The sequence below is a fragment of the Manacus candei genome, unplaced genomic scaffold (assembly GCF_025592945.1).
Source record: "Manacus candei isolate 608988 ecotype Guabito, Panama unplaced genomic scaffold, ASM2559294v1 h1tg000113l, whole genome shotgun sequence".
Lineage (NCBI taxonomy): Eukaryota > Metazoa > Chordata > Aves > Passeriformes > Pipridae > Manacus > Manacus candei.
Window position 1 is genome coordinate 3303353 of NW_026138161.1, and position 17652 is coordinate 3321004.

At 46.8% G+C, this 17652-nt stretch overlaps 1 protein-coding gene across 1 annotated transcript in view; it reads left to right on the plus strand.

Annotated features, from left to right (window-relative positions):
• The first annotated feature begins 14695 nt into the window (after window positions 1-14695).
• GPR132 (G protein-coupled receptor 132) overlaps window positions 14696-17652 on the plus strand; it is a 77488-nt gene continuing 74531 nt past the window's right edge. Inside the window, exon 1 of the mRNA XM_051769986.1 lies at window positions 14696-14897. The gene's annotated coding sequence lies outside the window, so the exon portion shown is untranslated. The remainder of the gene's footprint in view (window positions 14898-17652) is intronic.

Here is a 17652-nt window from a genome sequence, read left to right on the forward strand (position 1 = left end):
AGGATGGAAGACCACAGAAGTGAGTCCACACTCATTTCCCAAAAATAGCAGACCCTGAAAATCAGTGTCTTTCCCTTCCTTGTACAGAGGATGTACAGCAATGCACCTTGGAGCTCATTTCTATGAAGAGTTAAAACACTTCCCTTGTACTTGTCTTCACCACTGTCCTGCCTTTTGGACCCTTTCCAGGCATGATATATCCTGGCCCAGGTGCAGCAATGCCCTCCCACAACATGCACTTTGGATGAAGATTTCCAGGCACTGTGGGAGAAGATGTTTTCCAGCAGAAGACCTGTGTTGCTGCTCTGACCTCCACAGAAGACAGAGTCAGGACTCCTCAGCTTGCTCTGTGACAGCAGAGCCCCAGGGGCTGTGATCTGCCTCTGAGCCGTGGCCTGCTCCAGGTGCACACAAAGGGATGGCATCTCCAGAAATCTCCCCACTTCCCTCCTTACTCCTGCCATAATTTATTAGGAGCTGATGTCAGGAGCAAATTGTCCTCAGTCACCCTCTCAGCTGCCCTGCCAAGTGGCTACTGGGTGGGACTGGAGTGCAGCTCCCTGCCTTCTCCCAAAGGCTATGTTCTGCTCCTGGGGATTTCTCCAGCCTTTCAGAGGAGGAGGGAGCTCCCACTGTGATCTGGGCATGGGAAAAAATGAGAGGAGACAAAGAATAACCAGGAAGGAGGAGGAATAAGAAGAGTGCTCAGAGTCACTGAGCAAACAGACAGTGGCATCCAGGCATGTGCTGCACTTCCATGGTTTCCACCCTGTGGCCAAAGAGCCTTGGCTCTCCCAGGACTTGGCCATGGTGGAGTTAGGGGAGAGAGGGAAGGGACAAAGGTAATAGTTTCACAAGGACACAATGATCTTGAGCAATTTCTGTGCAGGCATAAACATGATTTCCTGCAGCACTGCTTGGCACACACGTCTCCTCACTCAAACAGGACTGAATGCTTTTGTTTACTGTGTTCAATGCAAGGAAAACTTCTGACATATGTTTTATTTATGAGGTGTCCTAACGTAGTGGTACTTTTTGTGTGCATGAGGTAGGGAGGTAATTGGTTGCCTCTCTGTGGTCCCTAATTTGAATGGCTGAGGACTGGGTTTATGGATACATGTGGAGGGATGCCTTAAAAGCTGTACAGACTTGGTCTGTGTAAGATGATCAGTAAAAGTGGACTGTCTACTACTGAACATGTTCACAGACCCTGCAGCTTTCCTCAGAGCTCATCTGCTTCTTAGAGATACCTAAAAGACAGCAAAGGTGATTCTGAAATCAGGAGGAGAGAGTAAAAAATAATCTCAATCCTTTTGATTCAATTCAATTGACTTCATGAAGATGCCTGAACCTTCCAATACCCTGCAGCAAGAACTCCCAAGAACTGTGTGAGGAGATGACTGATGTGACACAGATAGAGAGGCAGGGAGCCCTTAGCAGAGGGGATTGGAGGACTTTTGTCCTGGTTGGGCAAAGATGCTTTCTCTAGAGTCTGAGGAGATGGTGGGTGCTTGGTCCAGGCAGATGAAAGAGGCAATAAAGTGGCAGCAGGAGGTGAAGAGGAAAAGCATGTCAGAGGGAGAGGCCTGGTACAAGGTAAGAGTAATGAGAGTGACTCTGACCATAAGGTAAGAAAAATACAGAGCCTTGGTGAAGGCTCCAAGTATGAAATTGGGATTCATTGCAGACTGGGTCAGGAAATAATGGGAAAGACAAGGGCAGCTGGAACTGTTTGGGGCAGAGTGCAGGCAAGAACTGGAGACAGTGGGATTAAGCCTCGAACAAGAGCGTGCACTGAGCAACATGCTGCTCAAAAGTGAGTCATTTAAAAGCAGTTTGGGTGCATCTGCCCTGCAGTTACTTCTGTGAATGCAATGAATTATTAGATTTGCTGGCATGGGCTGTTCTGCACAGGGCAGGTTACTATAGTAGTGTTTACTTTTATGGCAAACAAACTTTTCCAGTGCGAGTTACCTTGGGGACAAGCCTCCCCACTGAGCAATAGTGATGTCACAGCTCAGCCCATGTTTGAGCCTTTCCTTAATCTCTACTCCCAGGAGGATTTGGTGGAAAAGGGTTTTAATAACCACTTTAGGAAAAAAAGAGGTACCTATAGCTTCCTGCTGACTTAAGTGTTAGAGGTTAGGATGGGGTTCCTGCGCAAAACAGCCCATTCGACAAACCCACAAATGCAGTTTTGGAGAACTGGATGCTTTTCATGAAAACAGGTGGAATTTACCAATAGTTTTGGCCCAGCTAAATGCAAACACATGCTGTGTAGGGATGTGGTGTAGAAGAAGGATATGAGAGGTTGAAGATGATGATGAAAAGATCAAGCAAGATATTGAATTTTCTTTGTTTCATTTGGAAACACCTTCTTTTTTTATTCAATTCTCATCCTCTTTTCATAGTCCTCTCCTTCTAAGTTTTTCTTAAGGGCTTAGGCAACTTGCAAAGAAATTGACCACTTTCCTTTCTGAAGGTCTAATGGTCTGGGATTTCCGAAGTCATTTTTCCTTCCATGTCACAAAAAAAACCCCAAACCTAGTAAGTAAGAACGAATATTGTATATAATGCAAGTGGTGGAAATGAAGCCTGGTGTATGGTAGTCAGCCCAGAGCTGGGCCCTTGGAGAGCGCTGCTGGGAGCTGGAAATGGCCATGCCCTTTAGGAAGGAGAAGAAGCAAGGTATGTGCATGCCACTACTCTGGCAGGGTGGGGAAGGAAGCATCTGAGAATCTGGTCCCTCTCTCAGTCACACACAGGTCCACTGTGTTACAACTCTTGTGTGATTGAGTGTAATATCCACCCTGACTTGGCCATGTGTGTAAAGCACAAGACACGGGCTGGTCTATATATACTTTCCTGCAGGAAACATCGAAGTCACTTCCCCTGCAGTGCTTCTTCACCAACTTAACTGAAGCAATGTCTGCAGTGACATGGTGAGGAGGAGAAGTATCTGGCTGCCCCTGCAACCGAGCTCAGGCTCTGCTGGGTCCCTCACAGCAAGGGCTATTTGCATCAGCTTCCTCACTGCAGAGAACTTCCTTGGCCCAGTAAGCACACAGCCTGATCTCTTTTCCCCCTGAAATATCCCAGTCTCTGAGTCATCCTATCCACAAAATTCAGGGCAAAATTCAGCCCGTCATATCCTGCTTTTTACTCGAAGAAAACAATGAGCAACAGGTCTGCCAGCAGGGTCCAATTGCACTGGGGACTCCTGTGGGCCCCCACTGGAATCCAAGGGGATGTGGGCAACATTTGTCCAGAAATCCAGACGGTTTCTTTGGTCCACGTATCTGGATGTATCAGAGGATTGAGGGATACACTTGGGTTTCCTGATAGGCCTCTTGCTTTGTAACATGTCTGCTGGTGGTGGTGGGTGTTTGCAAGGCCACTGCAATTAGCTCGGGGTACAACAATCCCTCTGGACTTCAGCAGGATGCACTGCAGCTTGTTTTTGGCATCAACCTCACACACTTTGGCTTCCAAGCCACTTCTAACCACTGGGCCTAATTTATTTGGAAGATGCTCTGCTTTGCTCCACGGTTTTTACGTAGCTCAGTGGCTGATACAAAATCCCCTTTCCCTCTTTTTTTTTTAAGCTAGCACTAGTAGGAAGAGCATGGCAGGCAACAGGTACCATAGAGCTGACAGGAAAAAAATTGCCATGTAAAATGCTACAATCCCTGAATTAGCATCCAGGCTTTTTAGCATCCAGGTACAAATGTGACAGGATCTGGACACAGCACTTTGTGTCCACTTTGCTCCAGCCACAGGAGCAAAAGAGAAATTTACTTTCCATCAGTTTCACAAATATGAATTCTATCAACACCCTCCGTCATTCAAAAATAGTAAATATCTCCTCTTTAGAACAAGCTGCAAGAAAATGTGCTTTGGAGTTACCCTTCGACAGGCTGACTGCTCAAGTTGCATGCAGAAAGTCCAAGGTAAGACTGGTTTTCTGTGCGTTTGGCTTGGTTTTGTTGGTTTTTTCCTCCAAAGCCCAGTTTGTCTCTCTAGAGGGTATATGAGCCATAGTTAAAATCTCTCTGAGTTGTGCAGTGGAGCCCGTGGCTCCGGTAGCTGCTCGGGGATTTTGCAGCTGTTCTCCAGCAGAGATGTATAATAACTGTGCAGTAACACACACGTATTTTCTTTCATAGTGGATGTTAATTTATGAGCTCGCTTAGAACTTTAACACTCGGTTGGTTTACACTACACCTTTTTTTGTTATACATAGACAGCATTTCCTAAACCAGGACAGCAACTGGATATGAGGTTACCTCAAATCCTCAGCAAGGTCTGCCACTCAGAAATTCCACCCTAAACCCAGTCAAGTCTTTTGTCACAGAATATTATTAGTTCCCTCTAAAAGGCCCTGAGAGTCACAAAGTACTTTTTTTTTTTTTTTAAGCCCAAACTTATCTCAACTGGGAAGTAGAAAAGGTGATGGGAGGCTTATTTCTCGTGAGAAGATGCAGACTGAGGACAGGACACTTTTCTCAGGTGCTCTTGTAATACATGATGCATCTGGAGATCTGAAAAGTCCTTCTCCCATTATATCTGGTTCAGTGTTAGTGACATAAGAAACCACTTATATGCTTCAGGTTAGAGGTCACATCACAGGGATATCTGACAACTTCCTTGCAAGCTACAACTTCCTTATAGACACCCTAAAACCAGGTTTCATCCAATCAGCGCTCTGCAAAATAGGTGCTTGGGCCCTCACCCAAAGGGATGGAAGGAAGAACCAAGACTGTGCTCTCCCAGTACAGCAAAAGGGGATTCCCGTTCAGTAGGTGGGCATCCTACTCACTGGGCTGTGGCATGCAGGTAGCATCCAGTCCCTGCTTCCCTATCCTACCCACACTTACAAAAACGTCTGCAACTCTGGTCCCTTTCTCTCCAAATTATCCTTTTAATTTCCAGTAAAAGAAGACCTCAAGTAGTCCCAGGTGAAACAGATTATTAGGACTGAAAGAGAATGTTTTATTGGTCTGTTCTTTTAAAGCTTTATTGGTTTTCTGAAACTCACAGCAAACCAAAAGAAAACCTCAGCTTATTTCAAGCATGATTTAAGCATGTGGTTAACTTCTCCAAGTTTCTAAAGGTATTTTCTACAATACTTGGAGGCAAATTCATGCCCAAGTGCTTCATTGAATTAATTCCCCCCATTCTTCAAACAAAGGGAACAGACAACCACAACAGCATGGTATCACAGAGACCTGCTAAAGGACCTCTTCTTGGGCTTCAGCAAGAGCAGCCTCTCAGAGTTTCATTTCCAAATCCAGACAAATCTCTGGAAGTTGTTCTGACATGTATTATGATAATAAATAAATAATCGCATGGCATTTTATTACACCATCAGAACTCTCTTTGCATGGGATACCAGTGGATCTGGATGAAGCCAATTATAATTACAGATAAAAGGTTTGGTGCATGAAAAGAAGCTGGTATTTACACCCAATTATCTGAGGGAGGAGAGATAGCAATGTGCTTGCTTTTATCATTTTCATTAAATTTCTTTTGAAATTCAAAGACTCCTTGATTTTCTGAAGATGCAACAGTCTTTTCAACTTGCCGTCAGTGAGATACAGGTTGTTTTCCATGATGTATTGTGCAAGTTCAGACACTGGCATCTCTCTCCCTCCTCCCTTGACTCCAGTAGAGCATTGTATGGTGCTTGCTCATCCAGTTGCATCTTTCATGTCCCTTTGCTGAAGTTTAAACTCCTGGACTTGCATTTCATGTATTTCAGGTCTGAGGCCAGGCAGCCTGTATTTGCAAACTGCCTCTGCCTTCCCACCACCTCAAGTAAATCGCTTTGAGTGAAGGAAACCTCCAAGCCTTTGGGGATTGTTAGGCAGGGGTAACGCCAGCCCATTCAATGCTAACAGAAGGCAGCTGGACCTACAGATGCCATTTTATGTCAGAGAACCCTCTGAGGGGACAGAGAGAGGGGATGGGAAGCAGCCAGGTTCACATATTATCCCAAAGAAAGCAGCTCTCGTGAACAGGGCAGAGCATGACCTTGTCAGCTCCATTGCTGCTTGGAGTCCAGAAGACCTGGCGTTTGTGACTCTTTTTCTCCTTCCCTCCCTCCTGGGCACTCTGAGCCCAGCCTCTTTTCTTGATCTCAGAATAGGTCACTTACTTCTCCTCTTCATTTCTCCATCTGTAAATTGGGGATGATGTGCGTAAAGCTCCCTGAAATCCTCTGCAGGGAGGTGCCACAGAATGGAAAGTATTAGCTATCAGTATCCTTGTTAATATTCTGCTCAACTCTGAGTGAAGTCACATAATCCTGTGTTTGGGTCATCACTATTTGTTGCTATGGAAATGTGTGTTATCAGATACTACAAATTCAGTGTCTGAGGACATCTGAGGAGGGGGAAAATCCTTTGTTTGAAGAAACACTTGTGTCAGTAGCAGGAAACTTTGCAAGGAAGAAGAGAATTCACCTATTTCTTTTGTTCTCCAAAATTTGCTGGAATGAGTGAATACAGTCACCCTCTGAAAGATGGTATCTCTTACTCGGTGCACTATTCCAAAACTGCACATGCTGGGTGAATTTCCTGCAGTCGTATGTGGATGCATCTGGTAGGATCATTAACACCAGAGCAGAAGACAAATGCAAAGTATGTGCTTGGCCATATGGGTGAACGTGAGCTGCTTAAGACTGTGCGCCGTAACAGAGATGGAAAGTCTTACGAGGGAAGATCAGTATCCCCCCATCTCTTTGGTGAGGGATTAAGGCAGTTGGTCTTGCAGGAGTATTCATAGAGCGTGAGGCCAAAGGGGACCCTTAGGTCACCTAGGCCAACTCCTGAATGCTACAGGTCACGGTATTTCATCCAGCGAGCCCCAAGCTGAGGCCTGTGACTTATGTTGAGGCTACAGCAAAGCTTCCAGCCAGACCAAAGAGGCAGATGCTAACAACTCCCTGCCCAGTTTGTTCCAGTGAATAAGCACTCTCACTGGTAATGCAGAACTGGTAAGGGTGGGTGCAGATCAAACCAAGCATGTTGCAATGGGGTCAAACACAGAAATGGATGTACTGGCCCAGTGCAGCTTCCAGATCCAAGCTGGTGGGGTTACATCACCCTACACCTCAGTCTCTCCTGGCTCCAAACATCTTCAGGAATATGCCATTTCCTTGGGAATGTGCTTACTTACCAAGTGTCTATGCAACCTTCCTTGAATGACACAGAACAAGTTTTTTTGGGTAGCTTGCTGTTCATTTCTACAGTTCTCTATTGCACCTGTGCAAAATCTGACAATATTTTTAGATCTATAGATGTCCAACACATGTAGGTGCTCACTGACAGTCCTGTGCATTGAGTCTATAGGTATAGAAATCCCTTTCTGGGCATAGTCAGCATCACTTTCATTTCTAGACCTTACTGTCAAGCTCCCTGAGCAAAGGCTGCTGTAAGAGAAAACATGGTTCAGGTTTTCATGTCTCCATTTGAGGTATTTCCTGTCCACACTCTTATCTCATGCTTAAAATGTGTGCTTTTAGTTGTGTATATATGTAGACGTGTGTATATATGTATATACACACACATATACATATTTCTACATATACATATATGCATTTGCTGGTATTTTTGTATGACACATACTTAATCCCTTTAAATGAAATTTTCCATATTTAATGGAAGGTTTTAGTGACAGACTTACTCTTACTAAAGAAAGGAATATATGTTGTAGGGTAATCGTATATTGTGCTCTATAAATTCCCTGCCTGCTAAGAAAGATGATACAGCTTTTATTTTGACCAAGTTTCAGGTTTACAACTTGGACAGTAAAGATCAGGCTGGGAATCTGAACAACAGCTTACTATTTCTGCATCTCTACTACCATGGTGATTTTTGCCATCAGAACTGAAACCACCAATTACAGAGCTGAATCATGAAACAAGACGGGATATACTTTGCTTTTCCATCCAAGGCAGCAGAACTTGCAAAGCTTTTGGTATTTGCAGTTAATATTAACACACTACCAGTCACAAGAAGACATCCAGAACTGCCAAAGGTGCTGCTCATCAGGAGCAGAAATAGTGAACTTAGATCTCGTTTGCAGGAAGCCATTTTTGGACACTTTCTATGGCTATTACAAATTACTTTAGTGCCTGTGACATTGTCACTTCCTTTCACAGGCTGCCAGTATTCAGTACAAATATTGCAGACACTCAGGAAAAACGCTGGTGGGGAAAACCATTGCCTGTTGTCCCATGTGTGATGGGAGAATGCAGGTGATACTTGTTTTCCAGCTTGGCAAGTTGTTCTTCACAGACCTCAGCTCTACTCTTTGCTGAAGCACAGACCATAGTTCTGACCTTGCAGGGTGGTTTAGCAAGAATTATACAGACTTAATTGTTAGGGCTGTTGCAGGTAAAAACCCCAAATAGGCATATAATAACACACAACAGAGTGCCATATAATTTTAGAAATATTTGATACATCCAAATTCTGTATGAGCTAGCCACAATACATGCCACTCCTTAGTAAAGCTCAACTAAAAAGTAGTTACAATTTTGTAGCTTTGTTTCATGCAGTTTCTTTAGTCAAGATTTGCAAATGTGGTCAACTTTTGATCATTTTGGCTGCTGGCAACAAACACTTGGCAGAAGGGGAGGGCGCTCAGATATGCTGCACTCATATTTTTTCCGTGAATACTTGTCTCTGCTTTAAGGAGAGAGAAACCTCATTAACTTGCAGGGGAAGCCAGCAAAAGGACCTCAACCACAGAAGGCACAAAAGGTATCTACAGAAGATGTTGTAATGGCCCAGCCGCAGCCACATCTTGTGTTTTATTAGACTCCAGAGTCTCCAGTCACAAGACGTGCAGCCCTGGGCAGCTCAGCTCTGCCTCTTTGTTCTTGGAGTTACTTGTTTTAAAGACTTGCTGGGTACACATCACATGCCAACATGGAAAGTTCATAACTCCACAGCCCAGGAGTTATGAACCACATCAGCAAGACACACTTCTTTCACTTACACATCTCTGCTGAACTCCAGCCAGTTTGAGCCAAACACAGCAGTTCTGCAGATCAGTCCTGACACCTCTGAGCTTCAGCATCAGTGATCTCCCATCCTGATTTCTGCAAACCCCTTGATGGCAGCGATTGCCAGGGACAGAGCAGCATAAACCAAGGGACAGCCATGAACTGGGGATCAAAGACTTGGTGTTGCCAGCTGCACTGTAGGCTGTTGCTAAATGCTTCACTGCCCTTGGGTAAGGACTTTGCTCAATCAGTAGTTGATTAGGACATCTCCAGGGCATATTCAAAGACGTATAGGTGTTAGGACATAATAACATACACAGCTTTTAGTCCTGGGCCGGGCTGGGCAGGAAGCACTTAGAATCTTAGAATCATTAAGGTTGCAAAAGACCTCTAAGATCATCGAGTCCAACCGTTAACCCAGCACTGTTAAGTCTACCACTAAACCATGTCACTGAGAGCCACATCTACACATCTTTTAAATACCTCCAGGGATGGTAACTCAACCATTTCCCCAGGCAGCCTGTTCCAGTGCTTGACCATCCTTTCAGTTAAGAAGTTTTTCCTAGTATCCAATCTAAACCTCCCCACACTCAACTTTAGGCTGTTTCCTCTTGTTCATCACTTTTTACCTGGGACAAGAGGCCGAACCCCACCTGGCTACTACTTCCTTTCAAGTAGTTGTAGACAGCGATAAGGTTCCCCTGAGTCTCTTTTTCTCCAGGCTAAACAACCCAGCTTCCTCAGTAGCCCCTCATCAGACTTGTGCTCCAGACCCTTCCCCAGCTTCGTTGCCCTGCTTTGGACATGCACACTTGGATCTAGTTTAGCAGAGCTGACTGGCAAAACCCACACCCAGAAAGCACCATTACCTGACTCCTTTATGGGGAGCTGTCCTGTGTGGCTGCAACACAGCAGACCTCTTCTCCTGCCCCAGCTCCCTAGAAATCCTGCCCTGGCATTGCCCCATGGCTAGTTGCCATTGCCCTTGGGGCCTGTGTAAGCCAATATTTGCTGGCTTGACTTATTCACGCAGTGGAGGAGATGCCTGCAGCACATGCTGGTGACATGCCCCATGTACTGCTGGATGTTTCCAGCCTGGGCCGGACTGTGTGACTTTGGTCTGCTCTCTGCTTGTGTACAGGCACTTGGGGATTTTCCAGAAAAAAAACATGTGCCCATTCCCTGCTCTTCTGCTCCCTTTCATCGGATTTAAATGGTGCCAGGTAAAGCTTAAGGGTTTTAGGTGAGCAAAACAAAAACGATGGCGAAATGAAGCCGTGAGTCTACAAGACAAGAAGGATTGCATGTTTGCTACATATACCTGAGGGCAAAGTTTTGTTTTTTATTCACCTTGGCTGCTCCAGGATGCCTCTCATTTCACACACATTTCAGCCTGGGCCTTTATGGCAGCTCTGAATGATGACTTTTGGTCACTATTGACCTTCTCTGTATCTCCTAGTCCACTGGGTTTTCACTCTCCAGTTCCAGCCACCATTTCCTGAATTATTTTCCACTTGGAAGCAGTTCTCCACCTTACCCTTCTGTGTCTGCCTGGAGTGCCCCAGCTCCTTCCACTCCCTCCATCTCAAAACCTCAGCCCTTTCTCCCACATCTCACAAAAGCTGCGTCCTCTTCTCTGTAGGGCCAAGCTCCTTTCCCAGCCCTCTCCTCCGCGTCCGCATCAGCAGTGCACTTTGCAAGCCTTTTCCTTCCGTGCTCTTTTCTTAGGCTGGACTCCCTTCTCCAACTCCCCCCGCCACCTCCCCTGCTCTCCAGCAAAAACCAGCACTCGCTGTGCCTCCAGCCTGGGGACACCGACTTCCTCCTCCGCGAGCAGCCGCAGCAGCTTCCTCTGACCGCGGCTGTCCCAGACACTCTGGCTCCAGGGCACACCCTCCACGTGCACGAAAGCACTGCACCAGGGCTTTGCTTTCTTCTTCAAAAATTCAGCTCAGTCCAGGCATCTGAGCTGCTGAGGAAACACCTGTAATGCCTGTCACCCACCGTGCCACCGCCAGCCTGGACACCCCAATCAGCTCCGTCAGCCGTGACCCACTGCTGGGGGCACCTCCAAGGACTGCGGCATTTCCTTGTGTCCTTATGCATCCTTGCATCCTGTAGGACCTTCCTGATAGAGGATGACTTTTTTATCAAACCAAATCTGTTGTTTTGTTACAGTGCAGATGCCCCATAAACCATGGGGCACCAAAATTTTAGGTGGATCCATAGAAAAGCACCCTGCTTGGTTGGAAGGTTGCACAAGAGATGGGGAATATTCTTCTGGAGTTTAGCACCTGTGGGCAAGCATAGCCCAAGGCACTGTAGGGAACAGTTTGGGAGAGACAGAGGTGTATCTCTCTCAGGGAGCCTTGTTCACTCAGCTGCCCTCCCAGGTGCCGTGACTCACCATCCTGCGCCGTCAGCTTGTGTAACGGAGGGCGAATCCCTCCCTGCCAGCGGATCCTGTTGGAGCTTGCTTGAAGGCAGGCTGCTCTGTGCATGCCACCACCCTGGGCAGAGCTGTCAGGGATGGGGACAGGACCTGGCTGTCCCCGAGCAGCCTTGCCATGGCCACACAGCAGTGTGGCTGCTGTTGCCAGTGAAATCTGGACCACCCCCAATGACCTGTGCCCGGGCTGTGCAGATGCCCAGTGATTGCTGGCAAAGGGATAACCAAGCTCTCAGCACAGTTCTTGCCTTGGATGCTGCCAGTTCCCAGGCAGATGTCTGTTTTCAGGTTGCATGAACTCAACAGACTTGGAACAAGCTGCAACTTGGCAGAGACATCCAAAGAATATCCAGATGTTGCAGGAAGTGCTGTCAGGTTGGGTCAACCTAGGACTAATTCAGTGCTGGTAGAGGCCATGGTGTTGTTGGCCTCCAGCCTTCCAAGTAGAAAGTTACTTTTAATTTCCTGGTGGCTTGTGGCCACTAGAACCACCAGGATCTCTCATTCCCAGCTGTTGGAGTCTGAGTGTCATTGGCCAAGCCCACTTTTTATTTACTTAATTTTCTGCTGCGATTTAAAACTAGGGAAGTTTTGTTGATTTCCTCCTTTCTAGGCAATGATTGTGTAACACTCCTAGCTTGGGAAAACAGCTGTGTTCCAGTCCAAAGCAGCTGTGCTGCAGTGGCGGATTTTGGTCATCTGTATTACCTAGATAGAGTGTTTGTCATCTATCTGGACACCCTTCGGTCTGGGAGGGAACACTGTGATGATGATGAGTTAAATGCCTTGACCTCGTTTGGGAATTTTACTGGGGAACATGTGCAGAACTTGGCTAGCAAGGGGTGGGGATAGTCATGCTGTTCTTTACATTTCTGTTCGCTTAAACTACATATGCTCTGGCAAATGCTACCTGGAAAGCCTGGCATGGCTGCAAGCTCTCCATCTCAAGCAAACCCCAAGTCTGCCTACAGGATGGGAGACTGCTCTGGGAAGTGGTGCCAACAACGTCTAGAGATGCTTTCTATGCAGTGGGGTGACAAGAAAAGTCTAGCTCTTTCACAGAGGGATGGAGGGTGGAGTGACGCTCAGTCAGGAAAGCAATCTTGCATTTGATACTGGAATGGGTTGTGCTAGGGCAGCAAGAGGATGTGAAGGCACTGGAGGGTGTAAAGGAGGATCAGTGAAGTGGGGATGTAGCTGGAAAATGAGATTTGGGATTGAGGACCAGGATTCCTTTTGCTTGTCAGACATCACTGCGAGTGGGTGATTCCACTGTGAAGAGAACTGAACAAGGGGAAGTGGAGATGCTTTTGAGTCTTGCTAGTGAAGGTGAAACATGAGCAAACAACACGATGTCTGGCAAAACCACCCTCGCAGTAGGGAGTCCACTGACATTTCACCTTCCCACTTTGTTGCAGCAAGAAAGGATGTTTTTCTGCACGATGTGCTCTGATCCAGCTACTGGGAATACTCTTCAGTGAAGTCAGTATGTACAACTGGGCAAGGCTGCATGGTGTGGGGAGTACTCTTCACTCTGAATCCAACTCCTGCTCTCCCTCTTCCTGGATGTTGTGGAGAAAAAGGCCAGCTGCAATTGTCCTCAATATGGTTATCACATATGTGGCTCTGTCTTCAGGATATAAGAGGAATACAAGCTCATGGCTCCTCCAGGAGTAGACGCATACTAAGAGTATATTTTTTGCTCATTTACCACCTCCCTCTGAAGGTTTAGTATGCTTCCAGTTTCCAATATGGCAGCAAAAAGGAACAGACCTGAAAATTGCAGTGTTCCTGGAAATACACTTCTGCCTTGCTGATACCTGCCTGCATTGCCAGCAGACATGACATGCTGTAAGAGGGTGCACACAGATTGGTTTTTCCAGAGAGAAGCAGTAGGAAGTGCATGTGCGTCTGCAGAGGACTGGGTGATTCAGCGGGGAGTTCCCAGAAGCAGCCAGTGAAAGGATGCTGGGCTTACTGGAAATGGCCAGATGCCATTGCCCCCGGACAGAGCACGAGCATAGGGGGCTGAACTGGTGGGTTGTACTCACCAAACCACATTCACCAAGCAGCTCTTTCCTGTGGACTCTGAGCAACCTGTCCCCCAGAGAAGCAGGACTTTATGGCCTGTGTGGAAGACAAGCAGAAGCTGAGTGCTAAGGGAAAAGGTCTCTTGCAAAGGAAATAGAATAGAAATGATCATCCAGTCCAACTGCCTGACCCCTGCAGGGCTGACCGAAATTAATCCATGTTGTTAAGGGCATTGTACAAATACCTCTTTAAACACTGACAGGCTGGGGGCATCGACCATGTCTGTGGAATCCTGATCCAGTGTTTGACCACCCTCTTAATAAAGAAATATTTTGTTGTGTCTGAACTTCTCCTGGAGCAGCTCTGAACCATTCCCATGCATCCAATCACTTGGTCCCACGGCGAAGAGATCAGCACCTCTCTCTCCACTTCCCCTTCTCAAGGAACTGCAGAGAGCAATGAGGTCACTCCTCAGCCTCCTTTTCTCCAAAACAGACAAGCCCAAAGTCCTCAGCTCCTCACAGGACATTCCTTCCAGTCTTTTCACCAGCTTTGTTATCCTCCTCCAGATGCATTCAAGTCCCTTAGCATCTTTCTTGAATTTATCAATACAGCAGGATAATCACCTCTGTTGATGGTTGGGGAGAGGCTGAGGTACTGCCATTCCCTCACTCTTGTAAGATGACACTACAGAGGGGCATCATCTCTGTGAGATCGGGGGGGAATGTGTTTTTACATACATACATGACGAAATCCCCTTCTGAGACCTTGTAGTATTTAACAGCAAGCAAAGGCCATAGAAATGAGAAAACCAAAGTAATTTTTTTGTCCAGGACTCCTAGGTTTGTTGTCTATTTTGTGTGCACCTAGTCTTTTAGAAATTACTTATGTTCATTTTACACATGGCCTGAGAACTATTAACAGTCACAAATAAGGATGTTATACACTATCACACTGAGCTTTTATTCAGTATAAAACTGGCAAATCCTGGCCAGAAAAGTTGTGGACTGTACTTGGGCAATAAGTGGAAGTGCAACACGAAAAGTGGTGTAACAGTTATGAAGGCAGTGTTACCACATCCCCTTTTGACTCTTGGCTCTAACTTGTTGAGGGTCAAAGTGAATACAGCTTTTAAGGGTCAAAACCATTTTTTTCCTCGGACCAGAGAGCAAGGCTTCATTTTGCCTTCCTCTACAGCAGTGAGTTGCTGGCTGCCTGCTGGTATCATGGAGGCACAGCTCACTGAAGCTCTTCTCTGCCACTGTTGAGGCATCAGACTACAGCAGGATCAGTCTGTTCTATTCCCAGACCCTATAGCCTCGAGAGGATCAGGACATTTTGCCTAACCAAGTCACCAGATGCAGTACTCAGGTGAAATCTGACGGTCTGTGATTGCCAAGCCAGGTAAGACAAACTAATGGCCCCTTCTGGCTTTCAGCTGCATCATGTGTTGGGTCCATGTTGCTTTGTGTGTAGTGCCCCATGGGGCCTGGAATGTGGTCACTTTTGGGGTGTACGGAGCAGGAACTGGGGTGGGCAACTCAGAGTGTCACAGCCAAGGAGGTGTCCCCACCAGGGAGGCTGTGGGAAGGCTCATCTCGAGAAGAAGGTTCTGGGTGTAGTGGGAGCAAGTGGCCTGACGCTGTTCCAGGAGGGCTCCTGAGAGCCTGGTGATGCTGTGCTTTGAAATCCCACATGAGGTTTCCCCTGAGTGAGTGTGATGGGGTTTCAGAGCTGTTCTCAAACTGCTCAAGTGCTTGTGTATCCGCAGGGTGTGCAATGGACTGTCTCCATGTCTAACTCCTACCAATGTCTGGGATGTTTTTTAGGCATTTCCTTTTCCCTGTGCTGCCTCTCCTTTCTGTCTCCTCTCTCGTGCTGCAACCATGGACCCATCCCCAGCACCCAGCTGCAACTGAGCTGCCTTGGGAAGGGAAGCAGGACCCCAGGGGCAGTCCTGGATGTTTGGTAGCTCCTCCCTCAGACATTACTGTGACTGCTGGTCTGTCTCGCTCCCAGAGCTCTGCTCACAAGGGAAACTTCTCACGTGTTCTTCTTGGCTCCTCTGTCCCAGTCACGGTAATTACGTGTCTGCTTTTTGGCCTTCATTTGTACTAAGCTGTTGTGCCTCAAGTGAGCGCTTATTAGCACTTCCTTCTCCAAAAAGGAGTGACTGCAAAATAAGCCAAGGGTCATTTCCCTTCCCTTGAGACCAGGAGACATCCTGGCTTTTAAATCAGACTCCATAAATTTTAAGGCTTAGCATCTCATGTGTTTTGCCCAGAGAGGGGTGGAGATTCCCCCGGAGAGAGCAAGGAAAAGAGGCTTCTTCTGATGTGACTGCATTGCTTGGGCAAGTGTTTTTGAGGCATCTGAGACAAATGACAGCACAGACCAGTGAAAAAAACAATCACCAATGTACCAAGTGTGTGAAACGAATCAGAAGTGGAAGAAGGAAGTGACCATTTTCTATTTCTTGCATCATCTTACTTGCATATCATCCTGCAGAGTTGGGCATCAGCAGGTGGAGCTGCTAAACATCACCCAGCAAAAAGTGCTGCCAATAAACAGAAAATGCTGTTGTTGAAAATCAAAACAAATACACTGTGCTACTTGTGATGAATGCAAATTTTTAGACTGAAAATATTTCTGATATCTGCAATGCTCTCTATAAGCTCACAATTAGGGATTCAGACTATTGTCAGAAGCTTGAAACTATCAGGACTACATGCTAGTGGGATGATACGGCAGGGAGCTCAAGAGCAGCTGGCTGGTTTCAGTGATGAGGATGGTATTAGTACCTCAACATGTTCTGGCCCCTTCATGGAGTATCCCTCTAGAGCCTGTGTTTACACCCTAAGAGCAGAAACAAGAGCTGCATCAAGGAGTTCCTCTCTCCCCTATCCCTTTCAGGGTGAGGGTCAGTACTGGTAGCTGGAGGAGTGTGCCCCAAGGGCAAACACTCCCACTGAGGCAGCACACCTGGCCCAGGAACCACCTGAGGCGTGATCCCAGACTCAGCACTATTTCTTGGTTAAAGTCCACAGGTTCCTCACGTCCCCTCCCTAACAAATCCCACAGGTCCTAGGGCTAGCTTTTCTTTTCCTCAACAAGCCCATTCCTTTTCTTGGGCCTCTGTTTTAATGTCTTTTCTACAGACACAGCAGTGATGTTGCTACAAGTTGCACATTCGGGAGGGTTTATCGCTCAAAGAAGTCCAACTTTTCTAAACCCAGGAGCTGCTAAGTGAGATTTTCACACAGCCCAGAGCTGCAGTCCAGCCCACCTCTGCGAAAAGGGTTTGTGGAAGCAGTTCATGGGCAGGAGACAAATGTGTGACCAGGATTCTTTCACTCCATTCCAGAACTGTATGTCCTGCTTGACTGCAGCCTGATGGTTTCATCCTCAGGTAGGGATTAGATCACTAACACACCATCCCCCAGTGTAACCCACAAGGTGGGTACGTGGGATGATCCTACCATAGGAGCCACACCTGAACACAAGCTGTGTGTGGCATTACAAGCCCACTGCTGCCTGAAAACCCAAGCATTGCCCAGGGTATGGACCAACCTGTGTATAGAGGAAACCTGCTGTGACTTTCTCTGAAATCTGACAGGGCTATGGGTGAGGGTGTGCCACTGAGAGAGGGAGAACGAAAGGAACCAGAGCAACATTATTTCTTGATTTCTAGGCTGCAATTAAGAAAGAGTTGTGTTTTTCATTTTCACGTGCCTGAACTCCCACCAGCTGCATGCACCCACCCACAGCATGTGTGCCGTGTTTTTATTATGGCTGTAGCCTCAGGTAGCGTGGAATTGGGGCCAAGCATACATTAGTAAAGTTAGGAGAAATATCATCTGACGGGTCTGGACGGTGCTGTGGGCAGAGCATATTTGGCAAGACTGCTTCCTTCGCAATCCAGCCCAGAGACATTCCCTGATCCTATCTGAACAGAGGCTGAACTTGCAAAACGAGTCCCAGCTTGTGAGCTGTGAGTCAGGGATGTCTTAAACACTGCCTCAGCATCCAACACCAACAAGCCCTTTTTATCTTGTTCATCCTGATGAAAAAACTGCAGCAAGCCCTCATGTTAATAGAGCGGTTTTGAGAGCTGCAGGACATAAGACTGTTTTGCTCTTTTTGTATTTGTCCATTTTTG